At 39.0% G+C, this 17,185-nt stretch overlaps 1 protein-coding gene across 1 annotated transcript in view; it reads right to left on the reverse strand.

Annotated features, from left to right (window-relative positions):
- The window catches only part of LOC122799992 (homeobox protein EMX1-like), a 491,914-nt gene that overhangs the window by 386,686 nt on the left and 88,043 nt on the right, over positions 1-17,185 (reverse strand). The gene's annotated exons all lie outside the window — the stretch shown is intronic.

The following is a 17,185-nucleotide window of genomic DNA, read 5'->3' on the forward strand; positions in this document are numbered from 1 at the left end:
CCATTTCCAAATAACTATAGGCAAAACACCCTACCATGTCATTGCTAGCTACAGGTCCCCCACCATGAATCAGGAGAAACACACCACCTACCTGGACTTGCTTGAATTGTTCAGTATACAGCCAAACACCTTGGTCATGGGAGACTTCAACTACCCATCCATCAATTGCATGACTTACATGAGCACAAACACACTGCACTGAGGTTCCTGGACTTTGTTAACTCAAATTCACTGGAACACTTAGTCTGCACCCCAACAAGGGGCTCAAATATCCTAGACCTAGTACTTACCAACATGAGGGGTTACTGCACTACCCCCAGTGTGCTGCACTCCCTAGTTAAGTCAGACCATAAATCTGTTTCATTTGAAGTAAAGATCAGACCTGACACCCCCACAGGAGCAAAAAAAAAAAAAATCTCAAACGCAAACTATCACCTCCAAAGTGATGGTATGAATGGTTTCAAAGCCCCTCCTAACACAGGCAACAATGACTCTTATGTGTGCAGATGTACACAAACACCCTATATAGCCACTTAAGGAAATGTATTGACTCGGCAGTACCTGACTGGACTAAAACCGGGTCTTCTCATAAAAACAAGCCACCCTGCAAGTGTAAATAAGTAATATAACAAAAGAAAGAAACTGATATCAAAGAACAAGATGGAACATACTCGGTAAAGGAAGACTACCCTACACAGGCTAAAGAAGCAAATCAGTAACCTTGTAAAGTCTTCTAAAGCAAATAACGAGACTAGACTGGCATCCTGAGCTAAAGATAACCATAAGACATTTTTAGCTGCATCTGAAACCTCAAAGGGTTTACCCAGCTGTGTGCTGAATGTATAGCGGGTGACACCACTCACACAGAACCCAAAGAAATTGCCAACCTGCTGGCTGACAAATTTGGCAACAATTTAACCCCCCTGTTACCACCAGCCATACCCCATAGCATTCCCGACACCTGTCCTCTACCATTTATCTACAAAGAACAGGTCATTCAAGTGCTTTCCAAGGCCAAAAATATGGCCTCTATGGGACTAGACAACATCTCAGGCTGTATACTAAACAATCTAAAACCAGACCTAGTGGAACCACTTAGCTGTCTTTTTAACCGCAGCCTGAGCACTGGTTTTATGCTGGAGGAGTGGAGAACAGCAACAGTAATCCCCTTGCACAAAGTGGGTCCATCAACCAACCCTGAGAACTAGAGACCCATTAGCCTGACCAGCCTTATCTGCAAGGCCATGGAAGGAATCATCATGGACCTTATCAACCAGGACATAGGCAACCTTCAAACTTTTGACCCAACCCAGTTTGGTTTTGTCAAGAGTAGATTTTGTTTATTAAACCTGGTGAACTTCTTTGAGAAAGTCACCAAAGCTTGGATGAGGGTAAAGCAGTACACACCACCTATCTTGATTTAGCCGAGGTGTTTGACACAATTCCCCACTCAGGGATCATTGAGAAACTCTCCCAACTGGGTATTAACCCATTCATCACTAGATGGGTAGCAAACTGGCTCCCTGATAGAAAGCACACAGTTAAAGTTGGGGAATCTACCTTCACCAGTAGAACAGTTAGCAGTGGTGTACTTTAATGATCTGTACTGGGCCCTTTAATGGTTGGAATTTATTTTTCTGAAGTCCAGTCAAAAGTTTATGGCCTGTGGCTTACTAAGTTTGCAGATTACTGTAAACTGGGTGAATTCATAGAGTCCCCCAATGACATCAACAAATTAGGGTCTATATTACCTTATCAAAAAGCCATAATATCGAACGGCTTTTCATTGAACCATAAAAGGCGAAAGCTGAAAACAACGAAAATGCGAATGAGTGAATTCTTTCCCTGGGAAAGAAACCACTTGGCCATCCTTGTGAGTTTGCCTTTTCCCCACTGCAGTGCGATCTTGGAGTTGGTATATTTAGTTAGGGGGGGTGGGAGGGGCGAAGCACCCCACTTTGTTATGTTTAAATTAGTGTGTAGTTGGTGGTAGGGCTATCAATTTTTTTCCCAGGGAAAGAATTTGTTCATTTCTATTTTCGCTATTTTCAGCTTTTGACTTTTACGGTTCAATGAAAAGCCGTTCGATATTACGGCTTTTCGATAAGGTAATATAGACCCACAAATTACAGAAGGGACTAACACATACAATTAGTGCTAGGGCTATGGACTAAAACTAAATGCAAAAAAATGCTTCATCCCCCCCTTTGTCAGAGAAGTAGCCCCTACTAGTTACAATATAGACAGCACCCCTCTAAGCTCAAACACAGTGGTGCATGACCTGGGAATGCAAGTTGATATCAATCTAAACTCCGATCACTATGTGTCCACAGTTGTAAGAAAAGCCTTCTACACTTCTCATCTCATAAATGAGGGCATCGCATCCAAGACCAGGGAGGTCATTACTCTGCTGTACTCTGCCATCATCAGACCACTGATGAGTACAATACTCCCTTCTGCATGTACCTCACCTAACACTTGCAGCAGCTGGAGAGACCTCAGAGGTTTCTAACCAAGAGAATTCAGGGCCTCTAAGACATGACCCACACTGAAAAACTGAAACCTCTTCACTGTACTCTGTATCATACAGACTGCTGAGAGGTGACCTGTGCCTGGCCTACAGAGTCTCTGACCCTGCCTAATGGAAATGCTGTACATCTGCAAATTAAATGAGACAAGAGTCACTTGCTCCAGAGATCTCAACCTGGCCTGAGACATTATTAGCACTTGTGCAAGAGACAGATATGTCTCCCAGAGATTGATGGTCCTCTGGAATAAGGTCTCACTTTATGTTAAGCAGAGCTCCTCAATGCCCCTATTTAAGCGCAACCTTGACAATTGGATGGCAACCACGAATTCACCCCAGGGGTGGCACCTATGGCCCTCATGGTTAGGGGCAGTCGGTGCTGATCATAGTATCTCTCTGCAAACAATGACCATCTAACTATGGTCAACTAGGGCACTCAGAGTTTTTACATGGCTAGGCTTGCAAAGGCCCTAGGGCCATTAGCCTAGTTACCTCCTATGAACCTATGTACCTATGCGCTGGTGCATGCGTGTATGATGAATGTGTGTGTGTGTGTGTGTGTGTGTGTGTGTGTGTGTGTGTGTGTGTGTGTGTGTGTGTGTGTGTGTGTGTGTGTGTGTGTGTGTGTGTGTGTGTGTGTGTGTGTGTGTGTGTGTGTGTGTGTGTGTGTGTGTGTGTGTGTGTTTGTGTGTGTGTGATACAATGAATGAACAATCACGCTCAGAATTTGTTTCCCTACCTTGCACCACTGATTTAGATGAAACATTAAACCAAGACCTCATCTGCCAGAGTTGGTGGTAGTTTAAGTGGATGTAAAAGATCCCGTAGCACTTACCAGAAAGAGTATGGGAAATTCCCCAGTGACCTGGCAATGTTTCCCCCTAGTCAGTATGAATACCACCTCAGGTATCTCCTGAAAAGAGACCTCTGGCTTAGTGGGACTAACCCAGTCAACACAATGTAAATAAAATAAAACCAGCCATCTTACAATAAGAAGTCCCCCCTGCACCCTTGTGGCAGAAGTGTGCAGCCTAGGACCCATCTGAGTTGTTGATTGCTGAGATAAGGCTGAATCTTGGACTTTTCCATTGGTTACTTGTTTTAAAATCGTTTAACTTCACTTGTATTTAAGCCTCACATTTGCACATAGCTGCGTATCGTGCAATGAGGTTTAGCACAGCTGTGTACAGCCGTGCATAGAAGCAAACGCCTAGAAAGGCAATTTTCCCTAGATATCTACTAGGGAACCATCTTAAGCTCCCCTGCTTCACTGTGCAACACAGTTGCGTACTGCTGCCTTGTGAGTAACTCAGTTGTGAAATATTGACGCAGTTTTCTACCCCTAGCTCTCCACAGAATTGCTACTTTTTGCTATTCTTACAGCAAACCTGGTCCATCTAGCCCTCTCCTCACTAGTTACTACAGTATATACCTTCCATAATGGATGGATAGTTTCCCACCATTTCTCAAGCCAGCCTGATTGACATGAGCATCTGGAGGCAATGTAGCATTTGCCTCATGTATACTGGCAACCAATTTCTCCTAAAACAAACAAATACAACATGTGAGAGATGTATATATGCTATGAATTTGGAATTAATACTCTCACATAACAACAAAACAGATAAACAGGCTATCAGCACACACACTTCACCTCTTGCACATAAAAAGCCCACAACACATAAACCCACATACGCGAAGGTACTCGCTAGAAGCCTATCTAATGATCAGAGACATCCCAAGCGCAAACTTACTGCACACACTGCAGACCCAACAGAATCCACTACACATAATAATACATGCAACAGTGTTTCAGTCAATAAACCCCTAAGGCAAAACACCTCAAAACCAAATGTATTGGTCATAGGTGGCTCCATAGTGAGACACGCCAGGCTGGACAAGGGGAAGGTCATGGTCAGCTGTCTGTCAGGTGCCAGGATCCATCAGTTCAAACACACACTCAAGTTTATCAACAAGTACCCATGATGACTATTAAAGTCCATGATGGAGTAAATGACTTGAGATGCACCTCACTGCACTAAATGAAGAGAGAAATGACTGAGCTCTCAGATTATGTGTCCCAGGCAGGTATTTCCCTAGCCCTAAACAGCATTCTACCTTCACCCAGGATGATGCCTCAATATAAACAAAAAATGATTGACTTCAACAACTGGCTTAGCTTCTGATGTCAATCCAGGGGGATCCAGTATCTGTCAGCCTGGGAAAATATGGTTAACAGACCACATGTCTGGCCAGAGTTGGTCTTCACCTGTCGCCTCTTGGCTTTTGGTTACTGGCAAAGGTACTTGCCTTCCCCATGGTGCCTTTTTTAGGCAATGTCATAACAACAAAATTCCTGATGTAAAAAAATCCATTAGAAACAAACTCAAGGTTATGCTACTTATTGCTAGTAATCTAAATCAGAAACTGCACTCACTGGAAGCACTCCTTACCCTGGAAGATGCCGATATCTGTGAAGTCACAGAGAAATGGTTCAAGGCCACAGATAGTACCCTGGCCATGCAAGGCTACAATGCCTTCCACACATTCAGACCTCAAAACAAGTGTGAAAGAACCAAAGGCAGAGGTGTATCAATCTTAATTAAAGACAAATACACCTCAAGACTGGTCAAACAGTATGACTCTCTAGAGCTACTCCAAGTCCAAATAACTGTAGGTAAAATGCCCTTCCATATCATTGTTAGCTATAAGCTCCCCACCATGAACCACGAGAACCACCCTGCCTACCTGGACCTACTTGAGTGACTCACTATACAGCCAAACACCTTGGTCATGGGTGATTTCAACTATCCTTCCATCGACTGGGAGTCATGTATGAGCACAAACATGCTCACCCTAAGGTTCCTGGACTTTGTTAAAACAAATGATCTGAAACAGATAGTCTGCACCCCCACAATGGAGTCAAATGTCCTAGACTTAGTAGTCACCAACATAGGGGGTCTCTGACCTACATACTATGTGCTGCCCTCCCTGGTAAGGTCTGATCATAAATCACTCTCATACAAAGTAACAATCATACCTGAGCCCCCCTCAAGAGCAGAAGGGATGAAACATTTCTCCAAAGCAAACTATAGCCTCCTAAGCAATGGCATAAATAGTTTCAAACCCATGCTACCACTGTCAACAACTACTCCTATACAGAGGTGTACACAAATACCCCGTATAAACACCTACACAAATATATAGACTCAGTTGTACCTGAATGGATCAAAACAAGGTCCTCACAAAAAACAAGCTACCCTGCTGGACATCTAGCATAAACAGGTTATACAAAAACAGGAAGAAACTAACATCCAAGAAAAAGAGGGAACTGACTCAGCAGAGAGGGAGAGAGACCAGTTAGCAGAGGAAGGACACCCTCCACAGCTTGAACAAGCAAATTAGGTATCTTGTAAAGTCCTCTAAAGCCAATTATGAAACTAAACTAGCATCCCTAGCTAAGGATAATCACAAGGCATTCTTTAGCTACGTCAGAAATCTAAAGGTGAAGGCCCAGCTTTGTGCCAAACTAGTAGCGGACGGTACCACTCATACTGACCCTGAGGCCATCACCAACCTGCTAGCAGACAGATTTGGTGCAAACATCACCCCCCTGTCCCCACCAGACATATTCATATGTATTTACACATTTCTGGATTTATCTTAATTTGTTTGTACAAAGTTTTGATTTGTTATACCATGTAATTTGTAATTTGGTGATTTCTCATAATTTCTGTAACCTGATTGTACTGGAGCTTTTCTCCCTGGGCCTTCACTGAAAATGGGCTCTTTATGGCCCATTGGACTTCCCTGGTCATCAAACTTGAATAAATGAATCATCATCTTCTTTCGGCTGTTCCTGTTAGGGGTTGCCACAGCAGATCATCTGTTTCCATTTCTTCCTGTCCTCTGCATCTTGCTCTGTCACACCAACCACCTGCATGTCCTCTCTCACCACATCCATAAACTTTATCTTAGGCCTTCCTCTTTTCCTGTTACCTGGTAGCTTCATCCTTAGCATCTTTTTCCCAATATATTCAGCATCCCTCCTCAGCACATGTCCAAATAAACATAATCTTGCCTCTCTGGCTTTGTCTCCAAACCTTCCAACCTGGGCTGACCCTCTAATATACTTATTCCTAATCCTGTCCACCCTCGTCACACCCAGTGCAAATCTTAACATTTTTAACTCTGCCACATCCAGCTCAAACTCCTGCCTTTTTGTCAATGCCACTGTCTCCAACCCATATAACATAGCTGGTCTCACTACCCTCTTGTAGACCTTCCCTTTCACTCTTACTGGTACTCATCTGCCACAAATCACTCCTGACACTCTTCTCCACCCACTCCATCCTGCCTGTACTCTATTCTTCAGGTCTCTTCCACACTCACCATTACTCTGAACTATTGAACCCAAGTATTTAAACTCATCCACCTTCGCCACCTCAACTCCTTGCATTGTCACCATTCCTCTATCCTCCCTCTCATTCACACACATATATTCTGTCTTAGTCCTGCTGACCTTCATTCCTCTTCTCTCTAGAGCATATCTCCATCTCTCCAGGGTCTCCTCCACCTGTTCCCTACTCTCACTACAGATCACAATGTCATCTGCAAACATCATAGTCCAAGGGGACTCCTGTCTTAAATAAATAAATAAAATAAATAAATACCTGTCACCAGTCTTCTACCTATTATCACCAAAGAGCAGCTCATAACTGCACTCTCTATGGCCAAAAACACAGCCTCTATGGGACTGGATAACATTTCAGGCTGCCTTCTAAATGGTCTAAAACAGGACCTAGTGGAACCAATTGGCACTCTGTTCAACCACAGTCTAAGTACTGGCTTTGTCCCAGCAGAGTGGAAAACAGCAACAGTAATTCCCTTGCACAAAGGAGGTCTATCAACCAACCCTGGGAACTATAGACCCATAAGTCTAACCAGACTTATCTGCAAGGCCATGGAGAGAATCATCATGGACTTTATCAACAAAGACATAGGTGACGTTCAAACTCTTGACCTGACCCAATTTGGCTTTGTTAAGAGTAGATCATACTTTTTAAACCTGCTGGACTTCTGAGAGAACGTCACCAAAGCCCTGGATGAAAGCAAAACAGTATATGCAAGCTATCTTGACTTAGCCAAGGCTTTTGACACAATTCCCCACTTAGGCATCATTGAGAAACTCACCCAGCTGGAAATTAACCCATATGTAACCAAATGGGTAGCCAAATGAGTCACCGACAGAATGCATGCAAAGTTGGGGATTCTACCTCTATCAGCAGACCAGTTACCAGTGGTGTACTACAAGGATCTGTGCCGGGCCCCCAACTGTCTGGAATCTATTTCTCAGAAGTCTAGGTGAAAATAGATGGCTTGTGGTTTACTAAGTTCACCAGTGACTGCAAACTGGGTGCAATCACTGAGTCCCCAACAATATGCTACAAAAAGGGCTTACACAGGCAAATGATTTTTGCCAAAGCCATGGTCATAAACTAAAAGCAAAAAATGCATTATAATCCCTTTCAGCAAAGGGGAAGTCTCTGCAAATTACAATATTAATAGTACCCCTCTTGTCTCAAACCCTGTAGTGAGAGATTTGGGAGCACAGGTTGATAGCAACCTTAATTTCGATCACCATGTGTCCACAGTGGAAAGGAAGGCCTTCTACGTTGTACATCTCATAAGTAAAGGCATCACATCAAGAGCTAAGGATATTATAACTCCCCTGTAATCATCCCTCATCAGACCTCTAATAGAGTACAGCACTCCCTTCGATATGTAGCTCACCAGACACCTACAGCAGCTGGAGAGACCTCAAGGGTTTCTCACCAGGAAAATTCAGGGCCTTCAAAACCTGACTTACATTGACAGACTGAAGTCACTGTACTCTGTATATTATATGCTGCTGAGAGGCGACTTGTGCCTGTGGCCTACAGAGCATCCTTGGACACTGCCCTAATGGAAATGCTGCATATCTGCAAGTGAAATGGGATAAGATTCACTCACTCTAGGGATCTTAACCTAGCCTGTGACATTAACAGGACATGCTGGAGAGACAGATATGTCTCCCAGAGATTGCCACTCCTCTGGAACAAACTGCCAATTCACCTATAACAGAGCTCCTCCATGACCCTGTTTAAGCATAACTTAGACAACTGGATGGGAGACTGTAAATTTACCCCCACGGGTGTCACCCATGTCCCTCTTGGATAAGAGCAGTTGGTGCTGATCATAGACTCACGCTGCACATATAGACCATACAACTTGGTCAATAAGGGAACAAGGGTATAATATGGCTAGGCTTATAAAAGGCCCTAGGACGGATAGCTTAGTAACCTCCTATGAACCTGTGAACCTATAAAATCTGTCTTATGCCAATGTCTGCAGAGGCAGAATCATAAGGAAACATAATCAGATACTGCATAGTACTGAACCTTGTGAAACTGATAACAGATGTTAATACAGCACTGCCACAAAATATTACAACATACTGTTAATATCTTAAACTGTCATTATCAACTTTCTTATGTCTATGAAGGATCTAAGTTTAAAAAATGTAATCATCATATTTTTACAAAATGTTGATGGGGCAAACTGTTTAATTCATATCCTCATTTTTCTTGAAATGGTGACAAAAGGCAAGACATTTTCTATTACAGGGAGTATGTTACAAGAGATAACTACTCACCTCTGTGATGGTCACTTGAAATTATTACATTTTGTTAAATTGGGCATGCTCACCTGTTTCAAATCACCTTTCACTGGCTACCAAAGGAGTATATTTCCAGAGCAGGGCAAAATAACTATTATTGATTAAACAGTATATTTCAATTAGCTGAACCACTATTTTTTTAACCAAAGATATAGTACAATTACAGATGGCAACTCACAATTTTGTACATGTTGATAGCATTTTGAAAATACTAATATGTGCTAAATGTATGTCTCTAAGTTCTACAAATGTTACTGTATCCACTCTGTTGCATCACTTTATATGGTATGTCATATCTTTTTACTTACATGATTGATCATTGTCATGAAAACTTTTGCAAAATCTCCATAAGGCTTTACTGATAGACCATACCAACATAACTGGAATGTGAGCTATTTGAAATATTTTAACAAATGATCCATGTCTGAAACTAAGGCATACAGTATACTGTACTATATATTTTCTATTATAGCTATTCATCTTATTATGACTCCTTATAATGTGTTGCTTATTTCTGCTTGCTCGGATCACTGTTTTACACTACCCTATTGAAAGCTTTTGTTTTACACTGGCAGTCTTTTGTTCAAAACTAAGGTTAAAGTAGCTTTCCAGGTAGACATTCTCAGTTAATAAATATAAATCAAATAAAATAAAATCAAACAATACATCTAAGCAACTTAATTTTCCTAGACTGAATTTTACACATTGTGTAGCACCCATCTCTCCAGACCAATCACTCACTACTTTTCCTCCTGCTAGTACCTAACACTACCTCCTTCCAAACTCACCCTCCTTTCTTCCCTACAAAGGCCTTCCCTACTCTTACCCCTAAACTTTCCTTTACTATTACAATCTCCTCACCAGTAGAATGTTCAACAACTACTGCTGCACGTTTATCTCTCCTTCACTGCTACCCAGAAACTTCCTTACTAACTTGCTTTCTCTTTACTGTAAATACTGTTTTTCCTGGTCTACCCACCTCAATATACATAGCTAGCCAACACTGTATATAATTTGTAATCAGTTTTATTATTGTATACTCACTTTACATTGTTATGTATTTTTTGTGTACTTGCATATGTTTTTTTTTTGGAGCTTGTATATGTTTTGTAACTATGGAGCTTTTCTCCCCAGGTCTCCACTAAAAAAGGGCCTCGTCCCAGATGAACCAACCCAGTCAACAAATGTCAAATAAATAAATAAATAAATTCCAAGGTTTAGGGATGGGGGAATCTTCATGATGCATCCATGTGCTCACAGACATAATGTGTTCTAAGACATACATCTAAAAAGATTCATGGGATGAGTTGCTTCTAGTGAGGTACCAGAATGTATTGCATGATCTATGAATGTGATTCCTGCATTCATTGTGACCCAGTTTTGGGTAGCATGCAAGGATATGCAAAAAGAAAACTACTGCTTCAAGACCTCAGGGTCCTCCCAACAGAGTATGAAATTAGTAGGTCTAACAGATGTTGTTAGTATTTTTGTATATAATTGTGTGTCTTTCTACCTTATTTGGAAATAACAAAAGGAAATGACAACTGTAATGTGTCTTAATTCTGACAAACTACTACAGTGATGTGTACAATTCCAGGTAGCTGCCACATGCCTAACTATTTCATTGTTTATCACTGTAAGATTTGTTTTACATGTTATCCACAGTACCACAGCCTTATTTTCAGCTATGTATAGTACAAACATGTTCAGCAGTCATAACTAACAATGGGTTCTACTTCAAAAGACTAATTATAGCTACAATAATTAATATTGCATTCTTCATTACACCTTATCCCCAGCACATGTAATCACCAGTGTTTATTTATTGTATTTTATTTTTAAAGTATTATTTGATATTCTCCAAAAAACAAGTAACAATAATTCCCCAAAATACTAAAATCCTTCTAGAAGGAGACATTCACCTTAATCCTCACCCCATCTATCACAATGAACATCAAGACAAATATCTTCCACACTCTTCTGTTACCCTACAACGGTCAACCCCCTAGCCCCAGTAATCTAACATTTGCTGCCATAAATGTTAGAAGCATAAGAAATAAAACTACTGAACTACATGCCATAAGCCTGATAATTCTTACTGTAACTGAAATGTGGCTTAAACCTACTATAAATGACTCCAAAATTATACCTTCTAGCTATAATATCATCCATAATGACCATCTAAAGAGGAAAGGTGGTGGTATTGCTTTAATATTTCCCAACAACTACAACAATTCCCCTTACAACAAACCAATACTAAAATTCAGTTCAGCAGAACTTCTTATTACTTTCCTGAAATTAAACAATTATAAATAAATATGTATTACTGTCCTTTACATCCCACCTGGCAACAATACAGCTATCCTTGAAGTTATCCATCATTGGATATCTATAATAATTCCAAAAGAAAGAATACTACTAGGTGATGTGAATGTCAATTGGTTGGACATAAACTCCTACTCCCCCACATCTAGTGTGAACTGAACTGGTTTCACACAGATATTTAACATCATCACACATTATAGCAAGACATCAAATTCCCTGTTAGACTGGATCCTAGTATCAGACCATAGCAAAACTACCACCTCAGGTATAATGTCTGACTGTCTTAGTTATCATCTCCCAATGTATGCAACCAGTTTGGGTCCAAATGGAGAGATGATAAAATCAGCAAGCAAAGGAAAGTAGTATTACTGGAACTGAATTCATCCTCAGGTCTTGGTGAGCACCTTGATAAGGTAGACCCTGTCTTTACAAACTCTCTCCAAGATGACAGTGATATATAGACTGTATATTATACAGCATATATCATGGGTGCACAAGTCCAGAATAAAAAAGTGCCCAATCTTGGTAGGCACACTGGTGCCCGGACTGATAAAAAATGACAGTGTAGAATCCTAAAGACATGGAAACATTCCTACAATAGGGTGAGGCCAGGCTCAGGGGGAGAATAGCCCCACTGTTGTAGAAGGAAGTAGTAGTCCACAAAAAACACAAAAACTGAAAGGCCAAAAAAGAGCCATAAATATGATAGAGTGGACTATTCAGGATTACAAAGAAATTATGTTATTGTTACTATTATGCAAGAAGCCGAGAATTTCCAAGCAGAAGATATAAAAAAGATTAAGAGAGAAATTAGAGGAAAGAAAAGTACTTGCACAAGAAAAACTGTCAAAAGCTTCAAATGCAAATTTGTGTTCATTAATACAACACATTCATGAAAAACATTATATAGATCAAGAAACTGTGGGCCTTTTGGAAAAAGAAGTGACCGAGGAATTGTAAAAATATAAAGAACAAAATCTAGAGATTTTTGAAAAGTATAAAAAAGAAATATGGACACGGGAAAGAAAGAGAGATCTGATATGGTATGATATTTATAAAAAGCAAAAAGACAAATTAATCAATAAAAACAAGCAGCTCCAAAGATATTCAATGAGAAATACATGCAAATGCACCCAGATATGAATAATTTCACAAAACTTAAAATAAAATCTCAAAGGGGGAACGCAGAACAGAGGATTAGTAAAGAAGAAGTTAAATAGAAGCTGAAGCTATGGAATACCTGTGAAGCTAAAGATTTAGTGTAGAGAAAGTCTAACAAAGGTTATATCACATCATGACAGAAGAATGTAAGGAGAAATAGGCAGAGTAGAAGACATCTAAACAAGAAATATGGACATGGGAAAGAAAAAGACATGTAATATGGAGCAATATTTATGCAAAGGAGAAAGCAAAGCTAATCAATACAAAAAAGCAGCACTACAGATATTTGAAAAGAAATACAGGCAAAGGCATCCATATATGGAACATTTTTACAATACAAAAACTAAGAAAACAAAGAAGGAAAGTAGAAAGGAGGATTAATAATGAAGAAGTTAAAGAAATAGAAACTGAAGTTATGGATTACCTGCAAAGTGAAGGATTTATCCCAGAAAAATTAACATCACAGCATAATAGAAGAATGGGTCACCAAATTAAGGAGAAACCAGTGGAGTAGGAAGCATATGATCAGTTGCCATATGAAGATACTTTGGAGCCTTCAGTAGGAAAGTGATACAAAAGTTCAGTTGGAGTTGCACAGCAAGGGAAAGAACAGGAAATTGTTGCAACTCTGACACAGTCAATGTTGTAAAGTGATAGGCAAGTGAGTTCCCATATGAAAGAACATAGGATAACATAGGTTGAAGCTGAAGAAAATATGTCACAGGAAGATGTTCTGGAAATTTCTGTAGAATGCCCTCAGAAAATGGAAAACAAAGAATGTGCCCTTAGATTAGAAGAAAATGATCCAAGGGAAAAGTTATTTGATTTAATAGAGATGGATAGACATATTAAGAGCAATGAAAATCTTGATTACAGAAAATCAATAAGACTCAAAATGTTAGAAGGTTGATAAAACAAATGATCAAAGTAATCAAGACTGTTCATAGAAATTCATGTGATATAACAGGAGGGAATAGGATATATTATTGTACAGCTAAATTAATAACAAATATAGTCTTACCACAAAAACATGGGGCAGTAAGGGAAAGGAAAGGGGGAAATAAAATGCCATAATGGAATTACTGAATAGAGGAAACTATAAAGTAATTAAGAAGTGTCGCTGTTAGAAAAGTACAGAACATGGAACTGATCAAGAAAAAACTTAAAAAGATAGAAGTGATAAAACCAATGCATGGTGTCAGATCAGACAAGGATCTATCATACACTATTGCAAATAATAAACTAAAGATATCAGCACAGGCAGAAAAACCTAGAAGATATGCAGATAAATACAAAGGAAAAGTACAAAACAAGCAATTTATTAATGACACAATCAGGTTTTATAGAGAATTGGGAAAAAAGGCAAAAGGAATAGAAACACCACCAAAAAAAGAAGAAGTAAACACATTTTGGAGAAATATCTATGAACATCCTGTGGAATATAACAAAGATGCCAAATGGACAGAAAAATTAAAAGAAAGAATAAGAAATTCAAATGTACACATTATGAAATGGGATGAAGTAACAGTCAGAGAGACTGAAACAAAATTAAGAAAAGCTCCTAACTGGAAAACCCCAGGCTCAGATGCAGTACTTAACTTCTGGCTAAAAGTATTAGCATCTTTACATGAAGATTTAGCCATGAGTAAGAACTACTTATATGCACACCCCAAACAGATGCCAACCTAACAACAGGAAAATGATACTTCTCCACAAAAGTTAACCTGTAAGATATCCTAAAAAGGGGAAGAATCTAAGTATTGCATGGATAGACTACAAGAAAATATTTGACAGCATCCCACATTCATTGATAAATTACATTATAGTGACCATGAAACAGCAGCAAACCACGTTGCAGCCATGATAAAGGACAAATTATTGTCCCAGGGATAAATATTCAAAGGGGGGTATTCCAGGGTGACTCTTTATCACTGCTGCTGTTTTGTCTTGCCATTAACCCATTAATTAGTTTACTTAACTGATTAGGTCATGGCTACAATTTGGCTCTCAGAAAGCAACAAAGTTTAAAGATGTTTCATCTTCTTTTTGTGGATGATTTAAAACTGCATAGCTTATCAGATGAGGAACTGAAAGCACAACTGCAACTGGTCAAAATTTTCTCAGATGATATAAGAATTTCATTTGGTGTTAATAAACATGCAAAAGTAACCTTTAAAGCAGGAAAGCTGCAACACCAGGAAAATATCAGTCTGGGACAGGAATGTGATATAAAGGAACTTGGGCAAGAGGGAGTGTAGATATTTGGGAACTGATGAAGGATCCACAATAAAACATGAACAAATGCAAATAAAATTCAGTAAGGAATATTTAAGAAGACTAAAATTAATACTGAAAACAGCCCTGACATCTGGGAACAAAGTCCAAGCTTTAAACCAGTTTGTTCTTCCTGTTCTAACTTATAGTTTTGGGGTGATTGACTGGCTCCAAAAGGTATTAGATCAGTTGATCAGAAAAAAACAGAAAAATGCTTCACCCTTATCAAATGATTTAGAAAAATTAATGTATACCAAGATTATATATTCCCCATTCTGAAGGAGGTATGGGTCTCCTTGAAATTGATTATATGTATAGATCTGCAGTCATAGGACTATATACATATCTGATGACCTCACAAGATCCAAGCATAGCGAATGTTTTAAAACACGAGGAGAACAAGTCTAAAATGACTTACCTGCTTAGTTTACAGAAGCATATCTGTGTCAAGCGGAAATGGAAATCAAAATGGAAGTTGATAAAAATCAGGCAGCAAATGAATGTGCAAAAAAAAACAAAAAAAAAAGCTAAAAGAAAGAATATAAGGTGAAGGATCAGATGAGAAGGCAAGAAATATGGTAAATGCAAAAATATAGCTGCAAGTACAGAAAACTCCTGGAACAACCTCTTGTTGATCAGGATTTAATGCAGGAATAGTTAAGGACAGGTGAATTTAAATCAAAAGATGAAAGGTTAATATTGTCAGCAGAGGAGAGTGAATTACATACAAATTGGTTTACAAAGTCCATTGAGCCTGTCAAAGAAACAGAATTGGAAACAGTCACACATCTTGTTGTTGGGTGTGATATACTAATAGCAGAAGGTCTGTATACTGAAAGGCATAATAATGTGGCAAGACTGTTGCATTGGGGATTGTACAAGCATTATCTTATTGATGTAACCGAGAAGCATTGGAAACATGAACTACAAAGCATTATAGAAAATGGTAAAGTTTATATCACATCAGATCAGCAATTTCAAACAGTTCAAAAAATAGATGCAAGAAAACCAGATATAGGAGTCCATGAAAAGAAGACAAAAGTAGCATTGATCAATGAAATTGCTACACCCAATGATTACAGTGTCTTACATATAGAGAGACACAAAGTCATAAAATACCAGGATTTGCAGGCAGAAATGAAGGCAATGTGGAAGAAGGATACCCAGACAGTTCCAGTAGTAGTAGGAGCAATGGGTCTCATAAACAAATAATTTATAGTCGTATTTAGATATGTTACCAACACATGTAACTCTGTATGAATTCCAGAAGGAGTCAATTCTGGGCACATTGCGAGTGCTGCGAAGAGCTGTTTTGGATATCATCAAAGACTGAAACAATACTAATTTCATGAACTTTAATGATACTTTGACTTAGGAAAAAAAACAAAAGTCTAGGAGAAATTAAACTGCCAGACATCTCACATATCCATTTTAACAGCATGTTTATAAAACAACACGTAACCTTTCCAAGTTTAACCCAGAAATGTCCATTTACTAACCTATCAAATATTAACTGGATCTTCCTAAAATTCTTCCCCTTAGATGATGCTGTAAATGAATTCAATAAACCTTTTCTGAATATCCAAAATAGCCTTGCACCTACTAGAAGGAAGAGATTAAAAACAAATAATGTAATTTGGTCATCCAAAAAGAGTAGAATGCTAATGCAGGATAGAGAAAAAAGGTATGGAAAAAACGGTAAAAATATAAAACACCTCACTATCTTGAAACTTCAGATTGCTTCACAATCGTACTAAAAAGCAAATTAACAAAGACAAAAAACTAAAATAACTTTCAGAATAATAGTAAAGACAACCTTAAAATATTCTGGACAGCTATTAAAGAAATCTTGCATTCCAACCATAAATAAAACCCTAATCTCTCTCTCACAATAACTCATCACTCAAAATTGCAATACAGTTAAGCTCTTATTTCATAGATAATATAGCATCTCTAAGAAAGATTCCCCAGAATCTAGTCCTAACTCTGCCCAACAGCTACCTGTCACCACATCAAGTTCAAATCTGTGTTCACATCATACATAAAACTATTCTTAAACAAACTCAAACTGTGCTGTACTTCAGCTGATGATCTTCCAAGTGATTAGCTTAAAATGGCAGCTCATAGCATTGCCTACCCTGTCTCAATCTTTATAAATAGGTCAGTCCAGGAATCCTATG

This window comes from Protopterus annectens, chromosome 4.part0 (genome assembly GCF_019279795.1).
Source record: "Protopterus annectens isolate FY-2018-M chromosome 4.part0, PAN1.0, whole genome shotgun sequence".
In the NCBI taxonomy this organism is placed as follows: domain Eukaryota; kingdom Metazoa; phylum Chordata; order Ceratodontiformes; family Protopteridae; genus Protopterus; species Protopterus annectens.